The sequence below is a fragment of the Phascolarctos cinereus genome, unplaced genomic scaffold (genome assembly GCF_003287225.1).
Source record: "Phascolarctos cinereus isolate Bilbo 61053 unplaced genomic scaffold, phaCin_HiC Scaffold_726;HRSCAF=1367, whole genome shotgun sequence".
NCBI lineage: Eukaryota > Metazoa > Chordata > Mammalia > Diprotodontia > Phascolarctidae > Phascolarctos > Phascolarctos cinereus.
The window spans coordinates 98400776-98417348 of NW_027556098.1; the positions used below are offsets into that span (position 1 = coordinate 98400776).

Genomic DNA, 16573 nt, shown 5'->3' on the forward strand with positions numbered 1-16573 from the left:
CTGCCTTTCATGCAGAGAGACTACCACAACAAATATATGCAAATATTAATGGCCCTCTTTATGCCACAGGGTTGCTAGACCCCACTGGTAGAAATGATTAGGCCCACTACTTCATATTTCTAAATAGGAGATCAAATCAGATATGACAAAAGTGTTAACTGGCACAGGGATATATTTGTTCTCTCTGTATGTATTCTTTTTTTCCTTTAATTATTTTGGAGACAATCAGGGTTAAGTGACTTACCCAGGGTCACACAGTTAGGAAGTAACTGGGGCCTAGTTTGAACTCAGTTCCTCCTAATTCCAGGGCTTGTGTTCTATCCACCGTGCTGCTTAGCTGCTCTCCCTACTTATTCTGTATACACTTATGTATGTCCTTGCTGTCTCCTTCATTAGAATGTAAGCTCTTTGAGAGGAAGAATTGTTTCATGTATTTTCTTTGCATCCCCAATGTCCAGTGAGGTCTCTAGAATATAATATGGGATTAATAAATGCTTGTTGATTGATATCAATGCCAATTTTCTTCCAACTGAAAATACAAGGTCACCACCTGAATCTAAAAACCTCTAACTGTTGAACCGCAAAGATTCTCCCTTTCTGAACCATGTACTACTATGATAGTGACATCTGAAATGAGAATACACTCACATGCTTATACTTCACAAATTCCAATTGTAAGGAAATGGAAGCTGTGGTGTCTCATTTATGAAAAACCTTGTCTGTCCTGCCTTGGCATGAAATCATATAATAGTCATTGTTTCAAATGTATCTTTGCTAATGGAGTGGTATATTATGAGGGATATTTTTAATATTCTGTTTTAATCACTGTTGTTTGGGTTCATGTGTCTTAACGAAGGTCTTAAATTGAGAACTTGAAGAAAAAAAAAGAAATAAAAGATAGATTGTTCCTGTAAATCTCAAAGATTCCCACATATCCACTCCAATAGCCTTGCAGATAACCTAAAATTCGTGAATTTATGATATTATACCAGCCAACTCTACCCCCCAACTTATCCTGACATTTTATAAAAATCCATTTTCATTACTACTCTCTTATTATAAAATTGCTATTGGCCCGGAGAACACATCTAATTTTCAAGAACAAGTCTATTTGTAGACTTTGGTTAGTAAAGCCCAGTGTAACCAGTTAAATTATATGAAGGTCTGGGATTGACATGTAGAGAATTAAAGTCATACATTCTCTTACATAAGTCTGTATGAGGAAAAAAAATGCCAGAGTAATGTACTCTTGGCCTTTTATGGACTACTTTATCAGGAAGATTCACAATTCCCTAAACAAATCTGATTACATTCTCAGGAATCTCTTATAAGTAAGAACAAAAATCATGTTCTGAATGACCATAATAACTTGGTATCACAGAATTCTAAAGCATTCTTCCAGTCTAATTGCCTCACTTTCCAGAGAGGCTAAGTACTAACCCAAGGTCCTGCTGCTACCTGGCTCACTTATTCCATATAAGATGGACTTTCTGATAATATTTTTTGTTGTTGTTCAGTCACTTTTAGACATGTCTGGCTCTTTGTGACCCAACTTGGGGTTTTCTTGGCAAATATATTGGAATGGCTTGCTATTTCTTTCGCTAGAAAAGTTACAGAGCGTCATCCAAACTTTTGAAACATCATCACAAAGGAAGCACTATTAAAATGGTCAGATCTCTCTTGATGCAGCAAGAACACAGTCATTATTAGGTACAGAAATGCATTTTATTATGTTTTTTAAAAACCATTATGTGGTTAAATTCAATGAAATCAATCAAGCAAAGGAGAGAACAATACATGAGCTCTTACTCGAGGAAGAGCAAGGAATAAACTATAAGTGCAGAGCTGGGATTTCTGTTAAAACCAGCGAGGCTAAATCTGGTTATCAGATCAGCCTGAAAGAAATAGAGGGTGGAGGTGTCTAAACCATCCCTTCCTTTACTGGAGTCAGGAGGGGATCTATTTAGAAGAGTAATTAATCCATTTTAAGAAAAATAGCCCAGAAGTGCAATTAGAGCTCTGGCCTTAGAGTCAGGAGGACCTGAATTCAAATCCAGCCTCAGACACTTGATACTTACTAGCTGTTTGACCCCGGGGAAATCACTTAACCCTGACTGCCTACCAAAAAGCAAAAAAAAAAAAAAAGCCCACAGGTATTACGTGGGAGGTGGTTAGAATTTGGAGAAGAGAGAGGGAGCTATCAATTATGTTGCCCAGAAAAAGAAGAAAAAAAGGAGAAAAGAAAGTGAACAGAGGGATATACAAACAAGTAAGACGGCTTTGAAAATTATGTGTTGAATTTATTATATACTTTTTTTAAAAAGCTGTACATAATAGGAATTTTTTATTTTAATAATAATTATAATATCACACTTGGATAGTACCTACTATGACAGGCATAGTGCTAAGCATTTTACACACACTGTCTCATTTGATCCTCATGATAATTCTGTGAGGTAGGTGCCATTATCCCCATTTTACAGCTGAGGAAACTAAGGCAGCAATTAAGTGACTTATTCGGGGTCATACAGCTAGTGTCTGAGATTGGATTTGAACTCAGGTCTTCCTGACTCTAGGTCTGGTGCTTTATCCCTTCTGCCACCTAGCTGCCTTTTATATATATATTCCTATTTTTTTGTTCTACTTAGTATGTATATATACCCATGTACATGTATATGTTCATATGCACACACATGTTTATGTGTGTGCATAAGCACATATATGCTAAATTCAGATTATTCACTGGAAGGACAAATACTGAAACTGAAGCTTAAATACTCTGGCCACATAATGAGAAGATAGGACTCGTTGGAATAGACCCTGTTGTTGGGAAAGACTGAAAGTAAAAGGAGAAGGGGATGGCAGAGGGTAAGATGGGTAGATGGTGTCATGGAAGAAATGAACATGAACTTGGACAGACTTTGGGAGACAGTGGAGGACAGAAGGGCTTGGCATGCCATGGTCTGTGGGGTCATGAAGAGTCAGACAAGACTGAACAATTGAACAACATGTTAAACCCAGAATTTAACTAACTAACTAACTAATAAATAATAATATATATATGTGTATATATGTATGTATGCATGTATGTATGTATATATCTCCCAGGATAGAAATTTCATACCCACCCTTCAGTAACTTGACTTATCTCCTCTCATAATCCTTTTTCTCATCACAAGTTATTTTTTGTTCTTAGCAAAGATGGCCTTGAGAGCCACAGCTGGTCAATTCAAGGTGAAGCTTGATATTTGATATTTGGCCTTCCGAAATATCTACACCAGGGATTCTTAACCTGAGGTCCACAGACTTATTTATAGTAAATAGATTTCAGGGAGTTGGTGAAGTTGGATGGAAAAAAAAAGTTGCATGTTTCTTTCAAAGTAATCAGTTTCTTTTATACTTCCATATATTTTATGCATTTAAGAACATTATCTGGAGAAGAGATCCATAGGTTTCATTGGGGGTTAGGGGTCAGAAGAAGATTAATGACATTTAAAGGTTAAGCAATCCTAACCTAGACTGCCTGCGTATAACCTTATAAACTTGGTTTAAGGGAAAACAAGGCAAAACCTATCTCCAACAGGTATAAAGCTACTACAACCTTTCCTATCATTCTCTTGTTCTCCCTTTGCTCTTTCCTTTCATATCTCCTGGTTGTCTGACGTGGCAGAGGAGGGATGAAGTGACAAATTGTTGTTTGGTGCTCCGTAGGTGCAAGGCAAATGGGAAGAGCTTGGTATATATATCTGACTGCTCCCATACAAATTGGCACATACAACATAAACATAAAGTTGTTCTTCTGCCATTTTCTGTGGTGTCTGACTCTCTATGACCCTATTTGGGCTTTTCTTGGCAGAGATATTGGAGTGGTTTGCCATTTTCTCCTCTAGCTCATTTTGCAGATGAGGAAGCAGAGGCAAACAGGGTTAAGTGACTTGCCCAGGGTCACACAGCTAGTAAGTGTCTGAGGCCAAATTTCAATAAAGTAGATAGAAGGCAATCTTGGAAGGAAAGGCACTAGCAGCTCTGTGGGATTGGGATAGGCAGCAACATTCCCAACAAGTGATCATCTAAACCCCAGTGTCAAGGGACTCATTTCACAAGGCAGTCCATTGAACTTTTGGACATTTATTTTTAAAAAGGTCCTTTTGTTACACTGAACTCAAATATGTCTCTCCCTATAACTTTCATTTTTGGTCCTAGTGTTATTCTCTGGGGCCAAGCAGAATAAGTCTGATTCCTTTCCTATACGAAAACCTTTCAAATATTTGAAGGCAATTACCATCTCCTTCCTTGATTTTCTAAAAGCTGAACATGCCCAGTTCTATCAATTAATGCTAGCATTATATGGTTGCAAGTACCTACCCCATCTGGTCATCTACCCTTTAAAGCTTCTGATTTCTCAATGTTCTCCCTAAAATGTGGTTCACAGAACTGAATACCATATTTCCAATGTGATGTGACCAGGGTAGACAGTACAGTAAGACCAAGAATTCTCTTATTCTAAACTAGGGGTTCTTAACCTTTTTTTGTGTCATAGACTCCTATCTTATGAAGCCTGTGGAACCTCTCAGAATGATACTTTTTATGCATGAAGTAAAAATGCACAGGATTACAAAGGAAACCAATTATAATATATCAAAATACAGTTTAAAAAACTTCTTGAGAAGCTCATGGATTCCAGATTAAGAATCCCTAAACACCATACTTCTATTAATGTAGCCTAAAATGCTATTACCTTTTGGCCTGCCATTTCACAATGATACAATCTTACCTTACAGGCCTCTAAAACCCCCAATTCTTTTTGGTATGGTCTACTGGGTAGACACAAGTCCATAGATGGAAAAACTACTGGACCTGAAACCAGAAGATTAAAGTTCAAATTCCAGCTCTGATGCTTTCTAGCTGTGTAACCTTGGATAAGTCATTTATCCTGTTTGAGATTCAGTTTCTCCAGGGGTAAAATTGAGCTAATAATACTTTGACTACCTCCCTATTAGGAGTTTCAAGGAAAATACTTTGTAAGCTTTTGCATGCTATATAAATGTTAATTATGAGAGTTAAAAAAAAAACCCTAAACGCAGGGTTTTACATTTTCTCCCTGTTAAGTTTCATCTCTTTAGATTTGTCCCTTTAGAGGCAAGGGGCTATAGTGGCCCAGGAGTCAGGAAAACCTAGGTTCAAAGACCTGAGGTCAAATTCAGCCTCAGACACTTACTAGGTGTGTCACCCTGGGCAAGTCACTTAACCCTCAGTTTCCTCATCTCTAAAATGAGCTGGAGAAGAAAACGGCAAAATATTCTAATATCTTTGTCAAGAAGACCCCTAAAAGAGTCATAAAGAGTTGGACACAACTGAAAAACAACAATAAAAATTATTTCAAAACATGATACAATCTCTCTTTTCATTCATGTCATTGATAATAATGTTGAAAAAGAGCAGAATAAAGCAAAGAGTCATATAGAAAGCTATCTCCAGGCTGCCATCCATCAATATCCTTTGGGGCCAGGAGCTCTTCCATCTAATTACACTGTCCACCATTTCACATCTCTTCATCTTGTTCATTTGCACAGTATGACATATTCTAAATGAATCTAAGACATCACATGTGACCAATGCTCCACATTCTAAGTGCTCACAACCCATCTTTTAATGTTCTGTTCTAGAATTATGCAGGAAATAAACATTAAGCTCACACTGCCCCATCCACATTTGTCTTCTTTTTTGGGGGAAAATGAGGTCAGCATGTGCCCATCTCTGTTGATAGTCATTCAACAAGTGCCTCCTTTTTGCCAGGCCCTATGTCCAGGGCTCGGTCACCTTTCCTATTGTTCATGATTCCTCAAAAATCAGCAATACAAATAAAAAAGATTCTGTAACCATATCCAAAAGTTCTTTCAGTTCCCTACAATTTAGTCTTTCCAGGTAGAGTAAGTTTTTTTTCCCTATTGTTTTGTTTTTAGCTTTCATTTTATTTAGAACTATTTATTTTCTCTCTTCCACTTCCCCACTGGAAAAAAAAAACAAAACAAAACTAACTATGCCCTTGTAAACCCTTGTAATAAATATGCATGGTCAAGCAAAACAAATTCCCACATCAGTCCTGTCCAAAAATGTAGGTTTCATTCTGTCTTGAGTCCATGCTCTCTCTGTCAAAGAGGTAGAAAACACATTTCTTTATTGGTGCTTTGGAATCACGGCTAATTACTGCATTGGTCAGAGTTCTTCATCTCTCAAAATTATTGTCTTTATGTTATCATGTTGATATTGTCTAAATCGTTCCCTTGGTTCTATTCACTTTGTTTTCTGTTTATTCAAGTCATCCCAAGTTTCTCTGAAACCTTCCCTTTCATCATTTCTTATGGTATGATACTAGTCCACTGCATTCATTTACCATAATTGTTCAGCTACTCCTCATCTGATGGGCACTGCCTTAGTTTGCATTTAGATAAAGTAACTTTAACTGATTTAGAGCAGCTATGTATTAATTTACAGCAATGTAGGTCATTTCCTTTAGTTCTGTACTTAGGGATACAGAGTTCATGGGGTTGGTGTTTTCATTAAAACAATCATTCAAGTAATATCACTGAAGTAAGCTTTATTTCTTTTCATTATTGTGTTCATTAGATGAAATGATTTCAACTTTTTTGCTCTTTCTTCATCAGTCCTATTTCTGCGCTTTTAATCATTTTTACTGTTTTTATTTGGATACTCTCCAGTTTTTCATTTCCCTCTTCAAATATAAAACTAAACCTCTAATAAGGGGATTGCCACCTACAACTTTAGGACATACCTACAGCCTGGAGTTCCTTAGCAGAAGGGACTATTACATACATTTTTTAATCCCTTAAAAGTCTTCCAAAAAGCAGGTGTTCAAAATATGCTGGAACTCCAGTTCTCTTTAACGCACCTGATTTCCAATTATTGTCCTATTTGAGCCCTTTCTTAGCATATTGGAGACACTTTCCTTAACAAGGTCTGACCATCTTATCTCCCAACTCAATAAGCTCCAGTGGCTCCCTATTACTTCCAGGATCAAAGAGAAAACCCTCATTGGCTTTTAAAGCTTGTCACCACCCAGACACCTACTACCATTTCAGCTGACTTATCCCTTTTTTTTTTTCCTTTGGCAAGGCAATTGGGGTTAAGTGACTTGCCCAGGGTCACACAGCTGGTGATTATTGTGTGTCTGAGGCCGAATTTGAACTCAGGTCCTCCTAACTCCAGGGCCCGCGCTCTATCCATTGTGCCACCTAGCTGCCCCTGAATTATCCTTTATTCCTCTTCATGTCCTCTATGATCCAAGGATACTGGCCATTTCACTGAGGCCTGAACATTCCACTCCATATAACCACTCTGTGCCTTTTAATCGTCTGTCCCCCTTGCCTGGAATTCTTTCCCTCCTCATTTCCATCTTCCGGTTTCTCCTGCTTCTTTCAATACCCAGCTAAAACCTCACCTTCTATATGCAAGAGGGTTTTTCTCTCTTTTCCCTCCAGTGCCTTCCCTCAGAGATTACACCCCTTTTATACTGTTCATATCTTGTATGGACATAATTATTTGCATATTTTCTCCCTCATTAGAATATAGGCTCCTTTAGGGGAAGGACCATGTTTTTGTCTCTCTTTGTATCCCATGTTTAGCACTAGCAATAGTAAGCCCTTAATAAGTGTTTATTGACTCTCTGTATATGTCTGAATTAAAATTTCATTTAATGCACCTGATTTCTAATTATATAGCCTTCCCTGAGCTCTTCCCACGATAATGGAGAAATTTCCTGCCTAGCTTCTAGAGAAGTACATTTTAGTACTTTGTGGTACAAGAGAGAGCCTACTGTTTTTGGAAACCAGAGTTTCCAAACCAAAAGATTATAGTGTTACCCTACGGATAAAGAATTTCTCCTGTCTGTGGTCATTCTCTGTTGAGCCTTGGAGTTTAGAATGTTACTAACCCTCCTCAGGAAATAATCTTTTCATGCACTGCAGCTAATCTTTGGCCTCAGTGGGACCCCCTGACAGAATGTAAACTAATGTTTTTTTAAGGCAATTGGGATTAAGTGACTTGTCCAGCATAAAGTGTCAAGTGTTTGGTCTGAGGCCAGATTTGAATTTAGGTCCTCCTGACTTCAGGGCCACTGCACCACCTAGCTGCCCCCGACTCATTAATTTTTTTATGGTAGCATCTTCCACACAGAGTGCCTGGCACTTAGTAGTCAATTAATAAATGCTTGTTAATTAATTATTGATTGTCCTGAACTACTCTCTGAAGACAAAGGCTTATGCTAAGAAGTGAAAGGTATAAGCATTTGTAAAGCATCTACTATGTGTCAGGCACTGTGCTGTGTTATTTGTATTTTTGGGTTTTTTAAAACAAATATTATTTTCATTTGGTCCTCAAAACAATACTGAGAGGTAGGTGCCATTATTATCCTCCAGCTGAGTAAACTGAGACAACAGAGATTAAATAACTTGCCTTGGGGTCACAGAGCTAGTAAGTGTCTCAGGCTGGATTTGAAAGCAGGTCTTCCTGACTCCAGACCCAGCGCTCTATCCAGCTCTTCTAGCTGTTTCAGAAGGCTTATGTTTAAATACAAGCTTAGCTACATACTATCTATGTGACCTTACTATCTATCTAGGTAAGTTGATTAAGTTTTTCTAAGTCTCAGATGACTCATCTGTAGGGTAAGGTGTTTAGACTAGAGCAGTGATAAGAAGGGCAGCTGGGTGGTGCAGTGGATAGAGCACTGGGCCTGGAGTCAGGAAGACTCATCAATTCTGATTCATTACCTCCTGACTCTGTGACCCTGGCCAAGTCACTAAACCCTGATTGCCTCAGTTTCCTCATCTATAAAATGAGCTGGAGAAGGAAATGGCAAACCACTCTAGAAGAGTGCCAAGAAAACCCCAAAAATGGGGTCACAAAGAGTCAGACATGACTGAAATGACTGAACAACAAGGTGATGTGAAAGGCCACTAAGCCTCACGCAACGATCCTTGCTAGTAACCTATTTACTCAGAAAACCACAAGTTATGCCCTAATGTATTTTTACTTCTCTTGTTAAATGTTTCCCAATTATATTTTAATCTGGTTCCTGCCACATTGGGGCGGGTCCTGTGTTTGACTCACAAGATCCTTCCCCTTAAGTCTAAGTCAACAATGGAGGGAGTAGGGCTAAAGACTGGACTTGTCATTTCACTGTGAACTACACGGTGAGAAAACTCCCTCTTCTAATGCAGCCCAGCCCCTTTTCTGCCTGGCCCTTTTGGAAACCAGAGTTTCCAAACCAAAAGATTATAGTCTCATCCTATAGATAAAGAATTTCTCTTGTCTGTGCCTATTCTCTGTTGACCTTTGGAGTTTAGGACAGTACTGACTCTCCATCTTCCTTGCATAGAATAGAAAAGAAGGATTAAGTCTAATCCAGAAACATACAAAGCAGAGTGTGTCAGTGGTGGGTGGGACCTGAGCCCAGGATTTTCCTGGCTCCAAGGCTGTCTTATCTATTATGCATTCTATTCAATGGATCCCTCATATTATGGGTACTCCTTACCCACGGATGCAAATGACAGGCATTTACAATGGCACGAGAGTGGCTGTGGCAGAAAAATTCATCATGCTACAACCAATCTAGAAATGAGCCTATCTGCCCTTAGGTCCATCCTTTAATGTCAGACATGCAGTCTACTGCTGGGCTGGTATTTGGAATTATTCCATTTTGGCAGAACCTACTAGAGTTTGTATTCTCCTGATACAACCAGCATGAATCTCCCAGGGACACCTCCACGAACAAATAAGCATCAGAGCAGCTCATTAGTGGAAGATCCTGAGATAATTAGCAAGACAATCAACAAGTTTGGATTAAGTGCTTCCTACCTCCTAGGCAATCAAGGACTGAGGAAACAAGTACAAAGAATGAAACAATTCCTGCTTGCCAGAAGTTCACGCACCCTCACCCAAAGAATAAATATCAAGTTAATAAATACAAAGTAGTTATATGGAATGTAGCTTGGAGGAAAGGCACTAGCATTTAGGGGTTCAGTAAAGATTTCATGCAGAACATGCATGAGGAGAGGAGAAACAGTGTCTTAAGTGATGAACAGTTAATGCCAGTCTTTCTAGATCAGAAAAAGAGGGAGGGGGAGTAATTCCAATGAAGGTGGAATGACAGTTTGGGGCCAGATTGTGAAGAGCTTGACAAGTTAAACAGAGGAGTTTACATCTTGTCCTGGAGGCAACAGGAAGCCTCTGGAGTCGACTGATTAAGGGAGTCACATAGTCAGATGTTACACTTAAGGGAAATTACTTTGGCAGCAGTTATAGGATGTAAGGATGGGGAGACACTTGAGGCAGAGAAAACAATTAGCCCGCTACTGCAATAATCCATACTGAAACTGATGAGCACCTGACATAAGGTAATGGAAAGAAGAAATAGGATTTGACAGACATGTAGGTAAAACATGACCAACCAAATGCATATGTGGGGTGAAGAAGAGGGAGGAGTTCGGAATAATGCTGAGATGATGCACCTGGGAGACTGGAGGGATGGTGGTACCTTTGACAAAAATAGGTAAGTTTGGGAAATGAGAGGGTTTAGGGATTGGGGGACAGATGAGTTCAGTATTAGACATGGTGAGTTTAAGATGTCTCCAAGATACACATTATGAAAAGTCCAATAGGCAATTAATGATCAGGATTGAAGCTTGAGGACGAGACTTGGGCTGAATATATAGATTGGGAATCATCTGCACAGAAATAACAATGAAAGAATCTCAAATTTTGTTTCAAATACTATGTTAAACTGTGCATTTTTTTTCAATAAGGAAAGCTAGGTAGTTCAATGGATAGAGCACTGGACCTGGAATCAGCAAGACCTGACTTCACAGATCCAGCCTCACAACTTACTAGCTCTGTGTGATCTTGGGCAAATAAATCAGTTACCTCATCTATAAAATGGGGATGATAATGGCAATACAGATAGCTACCATTTATATAGTGCTTACTATGTGCCAAGCACTGTACCTGTGGGATAATACCAGTACTTACCTCCCAGGATTAAAATGGGAAAAATATTTATAAAGTGCTTTGCAAATCTTAAAACACGATATAAATGTGAGCTGCTATCATTAAAATTTCAGACTACTTTGACATTTTCCCCTCTATAGGCAATTAAGCAAATTCTTGATTGTTTTAAAGATTCTCTCCATCTGGGCCATACCCAAAACAGGTGGCTCCAAGCTCTATCCATCCAACAATAACAACAACAACAACAACAACAACATATGACTGGCTACTATTCTTCCAAGAAACAGTTGGATTTGATCAGGATACTTTGTTTTTCTTCCGAGAACATATTCAGAGCTATCCTTCCATATGCCAAAAAACACCAATGTTTGGCTATTTGTCCATCTGGATGACCTTTTATTGTCTTCTCAAACTGTGGGTTTTCTCTTTACATGAAATGTTACATGTTTTATTGGGCTCTGTTTGGTTCTGGGCCATGTCTGTGATTTTGCCTGGAGTAAAGAGCTCCCCAGTGAGGAAACTCTACCAGTATAGATTAGCAACTGTTCTGTAATTTGCTTGATGTTAAGAACTGAACTGACATGGGTCACACAACCAGTAAGTGTCAGAGGTAGGACCTGAACTTAGGTTCTCCTGTGCTCAAGGACAGCTCAAAATCTCCCACTCCATGCTATTTTTCTGGTATTATTGTAATATTTTAAATTTAGGGCTCTTATACAACCTTTAATTCCTCATAGTTTTCTGGCCCATTTTCTAGTCCAACCAAATTACTCCCCAGTGTCTTGATTAAAGAAAAAAAATCAAATCAAGTCAACTAACATCTACTGAATTTCAGAGAAGGCAAGGGTGTCAGGTTTCAGTACTTTCATCTAAACGAAGGTGAAATGGAGCTAAATGAGCTTTGAGACCTTTCAGAAAGAATTGTTGTTACTGTTCAGTTGTTTCAGTCCTGTCTGACTCTTCATGACCCCATCTGGGGTTTTCTTGGCAGAGATACTGGAATGGTTTGCCATTTCTTTCTCTGGCTCATTTTTAGATGAGGAACTAAAGCAAACAGGTTAAGTGACTTGATTAAGGTCTTATAGCTAGGAAGTGTCTGAGCCTAGATTTTAACTCAGGAGATAAGTCTTCAGAAAGAAAACTAGTTATCAGAAAGAATAACTCACAGAAAATGTAAAAATATTATCCTAATGGGCCAGGGGCAAGTCACAGCTCTGCCACTAAATAGCTGTAAGACACTACACAAGTCACTTGACCTCTTTGGACCTCACTTTCCTCATCTGTAAAATAAGTGGGTTGAGCTATATGCTCTTGAAGGCACCCCCCACCCTAGCTAATACAGACATCCTATGAATACAGTACAAGTAAAGTCAGAAAATGAAATGAAATCATGTACAAGGGCATTAACTTTAATCATCTGATGAGAGGAAATTGTACAAAAAACAATGATTGATGTTTTTCAATATTCAACAATCTATTAAGTACCTAATGTGTTCAAGGTGCTATAGCAGGTGTTAAGACATAATGACAAAAAGAAAAAAAAAACTGTGTCTTTCCTTAAATATCGCAATAGTACTAGAAAGGCAGAGTGGAGTGGTAAATGTGAGCTGCCCTTGAGCTCAGGAGGAACTGGGTTCAGGTCCTACCTCCGACACGTCTTCTTAAGAAGTCTGCATTCTAACTAGGAAGATACAATGTACATGCTTGGTCAGAATGCAGAGTTTACAGACAACTTCAGCAAGGAAATGTCCATAACAGATTCAGCTTGATAAACTCTGTAACACCTAGCTAGGGTACAGAGAGGGTTAAGGGGCTTTCTCAGGGACACACAGCTAATCTGTGTCAGACATGGGTCTTAAATCCATATATCCCAAGATCAGTTATCTCCCCATGACTCCATGGTGCCTATATACAACATATGCACAGATAAGCAAATACCAAGAAAGCACTAAAAATCTGGCACGTCGAGAAAGGCTTTGGGTAGGTCAGCATTTGAGCTGAGCCCCGAATGAAGCTGGACATTCTAAGAGCAGTGCATGGAAATGGGAGATAGCGTGTCATATTCAGGCATCACAGAAGATCATTTTGACTGGAAAACAAAGTATGTAGAGCAATATGGAGTCAGTCTGAAAAGGCAGCCAATAGCCAGATTGTGGAGGGCTTGAAAATGGCAGTTTGCATCTCACCCTCTATACAATAAGGACACACTAAAGATATGTTCTCTGTGATTTGGTCCAGTGACATCCTGAACATCTCTATTATTAACTCAGAGCTGGTTTGAATTAACTACTCTACAAAGAACGTAGATTTTAAATCACAGGAGATAATGAATGCAACCTCTATCTAAAGAATTCCACACAAAACATATCCAGCCTTTGCCTGAAAATCTCAAGAAAGGGCAACCCACATTTCATCTGTGGGCAGCTCCAATTAGTTGTTAGGGTGATTTTTATGACATTGAGCCTAAGTTTGCCTCTTGGTAGCTTACTGACATTGTTCCTAAGTTAGCCTTCTGAGGGTTAAATAGAGTAAGTCTTCCACAGGTTAGCCCTTCATAATTCTTAAGGATTACCATCACATCCATTTTCTCCTAGTTTTCTCTTATTCACTGTTGTTGTTGTTTAGTCGTTTTTCAGTTGTATCTGATTTTCTGTGACCCCTTTTGGGTTTTCTTGGCAGAGATAATAGAGCAGTTTGCCATTTCCTTCTTCAGCTCAATTTACAGGATGAGGAAATTGAGGCAAACAGAGTTAAGTGACTTGTCCAAGGTCATACAACTAGTAAGTGTCTGAACCCGCATTTGAACTCATGGATATGAGTCTTCCTGACTCTAGGCCCTGTCCTCTATCCACTGTACCACCTAGCTGCCCTTTTTATCCAGAATAAACATCCCCAATTCACTAAAGGGATCCTAACACAGAATAAACTTGAGACTCTTCAACATCCTCGCTAACCTTCTCTGGATTCCCTCCAGCTTATCAATATCCCTCTTAAAATGTGACACCCCAAACAGAAAATAATTCTCTGATCAGGGCAAGGTACTATAGTACTATCCTTTCCCTAATACTGGTCACCCTCTTCCTGATGAATAATAAAATGATATTCATCTTCTTCATAATCATATTCTTACATGAAACTGAACTTGTAGTTCATTAAAAAAGGCTTTTTCAAATAAAGTACTGACTAATTATATCTCTTCTAACTATCACTATGAATTTGTATGAACCTAATTGTAAGACTTTGAATTTATTCCCATTAAATTTCATCTTACTAGATTCAGCTCAATGTTCTAGGTTTTTGAGATTTTTTGAATCTTGGATCTCTCTCATAGATCTCTCTGAGATGTTACCTAAGTCTTTATCCAAGTAACTGACAAAAATTAAAAGCACTAGACCAACCACAGATCCGTGGGTCCTTCCCCTGGAGATCTATTCACAATGATAACAACTATCAATGACAACTTTTTGGATCCTATGATTCAACCTGTTTCAAACATACCTAACTGTATTATCTTTTAGTCTTTAACCCTTCATATCTTTCACAAGAATAACCTGAGAGACTTTGTCAAACACTTCGATAAAATCTAGGTAAACACTATCTGTTGAAATTCCTCTGACCTATCATCCTAAGAATCTCATCATAAAAGGAAATCAAGCCTACATTATTATGAGCTGTTTTGGACGAAGCCCTCTTGTGTTAACTCTTTCTGTTCTATTAACCTCTTAATTTTCTAGATGCTCACTAACTATCCTTTTAAATACACCTCCTAAAATTTTGCTAGGTATTGTTGTCAAACTCACTTGCCTCTAACTGGAAGACCTGTTTTTTTCTTTTAGTGAAAATAAGGACATCTGCCCTGCTTCAATCTCATGGTTCCTCTCTATTTCCCATCACGATATCATGACTTTCAGGTATCACTGACAAGGGCTCAGTAAACCCACCTGCCAGTTCTTTGAGTACCACGGAATGGGGCTCATCTGGACCTGCTCTCTTGAACTCACTGAAGGCATTCAGGTGCTATCTTCCAGTCACATTGGTTAAAAGAGCCCTGGCTCAAGAGTCACAGAACCTGGGGTCAAATCCTGTCTCTGCTTTGTTACCTGTGTGACCTAGACCAAGTCATTTCATTTCTCTGGGGCTCAGCTTCCTCAACTGTAAAATGAAGGACTGGATTAGATGGAACTTTGTGGTCCCCTTCGAACTCTAGAAATGATCCTATGATTCTATGAATTCCCTATTAGCCATTTTTGTCTCGTTCATTCCCTTTGCCAAAACAGAAACAAGAGTTAAACAATATTTCTCTGGGGTCATTTATCATCATCCTAAGTACCCTGTACAGAGATCCTATCCATTCTTTGATCCTTCTCTTTCCCCCCACTTAAGTTTTTAAAAAAATTGTTTTCTTCAGCATGTTCTTTTGCCTAATTAAATAAATTAAATAAATAATTTCTCTTTTGTTGTCCCTCTGAGCCCTCTAGGTTAAACCTTTACTCTCTGAATTTTTTAGAGTTAAAAATTATTATTTTCTCATCCAAATCTTAAAAGAAAGAAAGACCCAATTCTCTCTTTTCTGCTTTGTCTTGATTCTGCTTATTTAGCTGGAGACTCTAGTTGTAAAGAAGCAAAAGAGAAGCTTTATACTTCCTCCTTCTTTTAGGTTAGTTATTTACTGTGATCACATCTGCTTAAATCCGAACAATGTCAGAAATCAACTACCAAAGCAACTCTATAATTGGTTATTGGATTATGTCCCTTTTAAAAAGATGTTTTATAAATACACACATATGTGTGTTTTATATACACGTACACATACATATGGATAACAAATATTCCTGAATATTGGCAGAATTTATTTTAATTTGCAAATAATTTTGAACTGGAATATCAGATTACTGAGAAACATGATGCTGACTGCACCCTAAACTTTGCCTCAGTGCACCAGCCTAATTCAGTTCTATCTTGGGACAGTTCAATAACAATGAAGTCCCATATAAATGCTCTGGCTCAAAAAGAAATTTCATTTAGTGTTTCTTTCCTTCTGTCTCTACCCACCCCTCCAACCAATGCCTAATAATCTTATTTCACTGTAATGGCACTAGGAGCTACAAAAACCCCAGGAAAAGGCAGTGAGGTGAGGTCAGACTTGGAGAAGACAATGATGGTCAGATGAAGAAAAATGTTTCTGAGATACCCAGCATCAACAGCAGCAGAAGTAAATGTAGATTTTATAAGTGATACAAAGTCATTACCTCTACATTTCCCTTTCTGCTGATTTGATTCAAACCAGGACACAATTTTCCACAGAAGCAGATCAGATTTACAGCAAACACAAAGATTGAATCTTTTATTTATAAGATAAAAATTCTACCCAAATACTTTTCATTATCTCCAGTATTAAAATTGTGTGGCCTATAATACAGGCAGTATTAGTTACACATCACATATGCTTAGTTGTTTCTGTGGCCTTGTCCTGAAAGATGATCACCTTACAGCTATTTACAGAGACCATTCATTCAGCTCTCTACTAACTAGTTCAGTTTGGATATTCAAG

The 16573-nt window shown here is 38.4% G+C and overlaps 1 protein-coding gene across 1 annotated transcript in view; it reads right to left on the reverse strand.

Annotated features, from left to right (window-relative positions):
* The window catches only part of MORC1 (MORC family CW-type zinc finger 1), a 189254-nt gene that overhangs the window by 88150 nt on the left and 84531 nt on the right, over positions 1-16573 (reverse strand). The gene's annotated exons all lie outside the window — the stretch shown is intronic.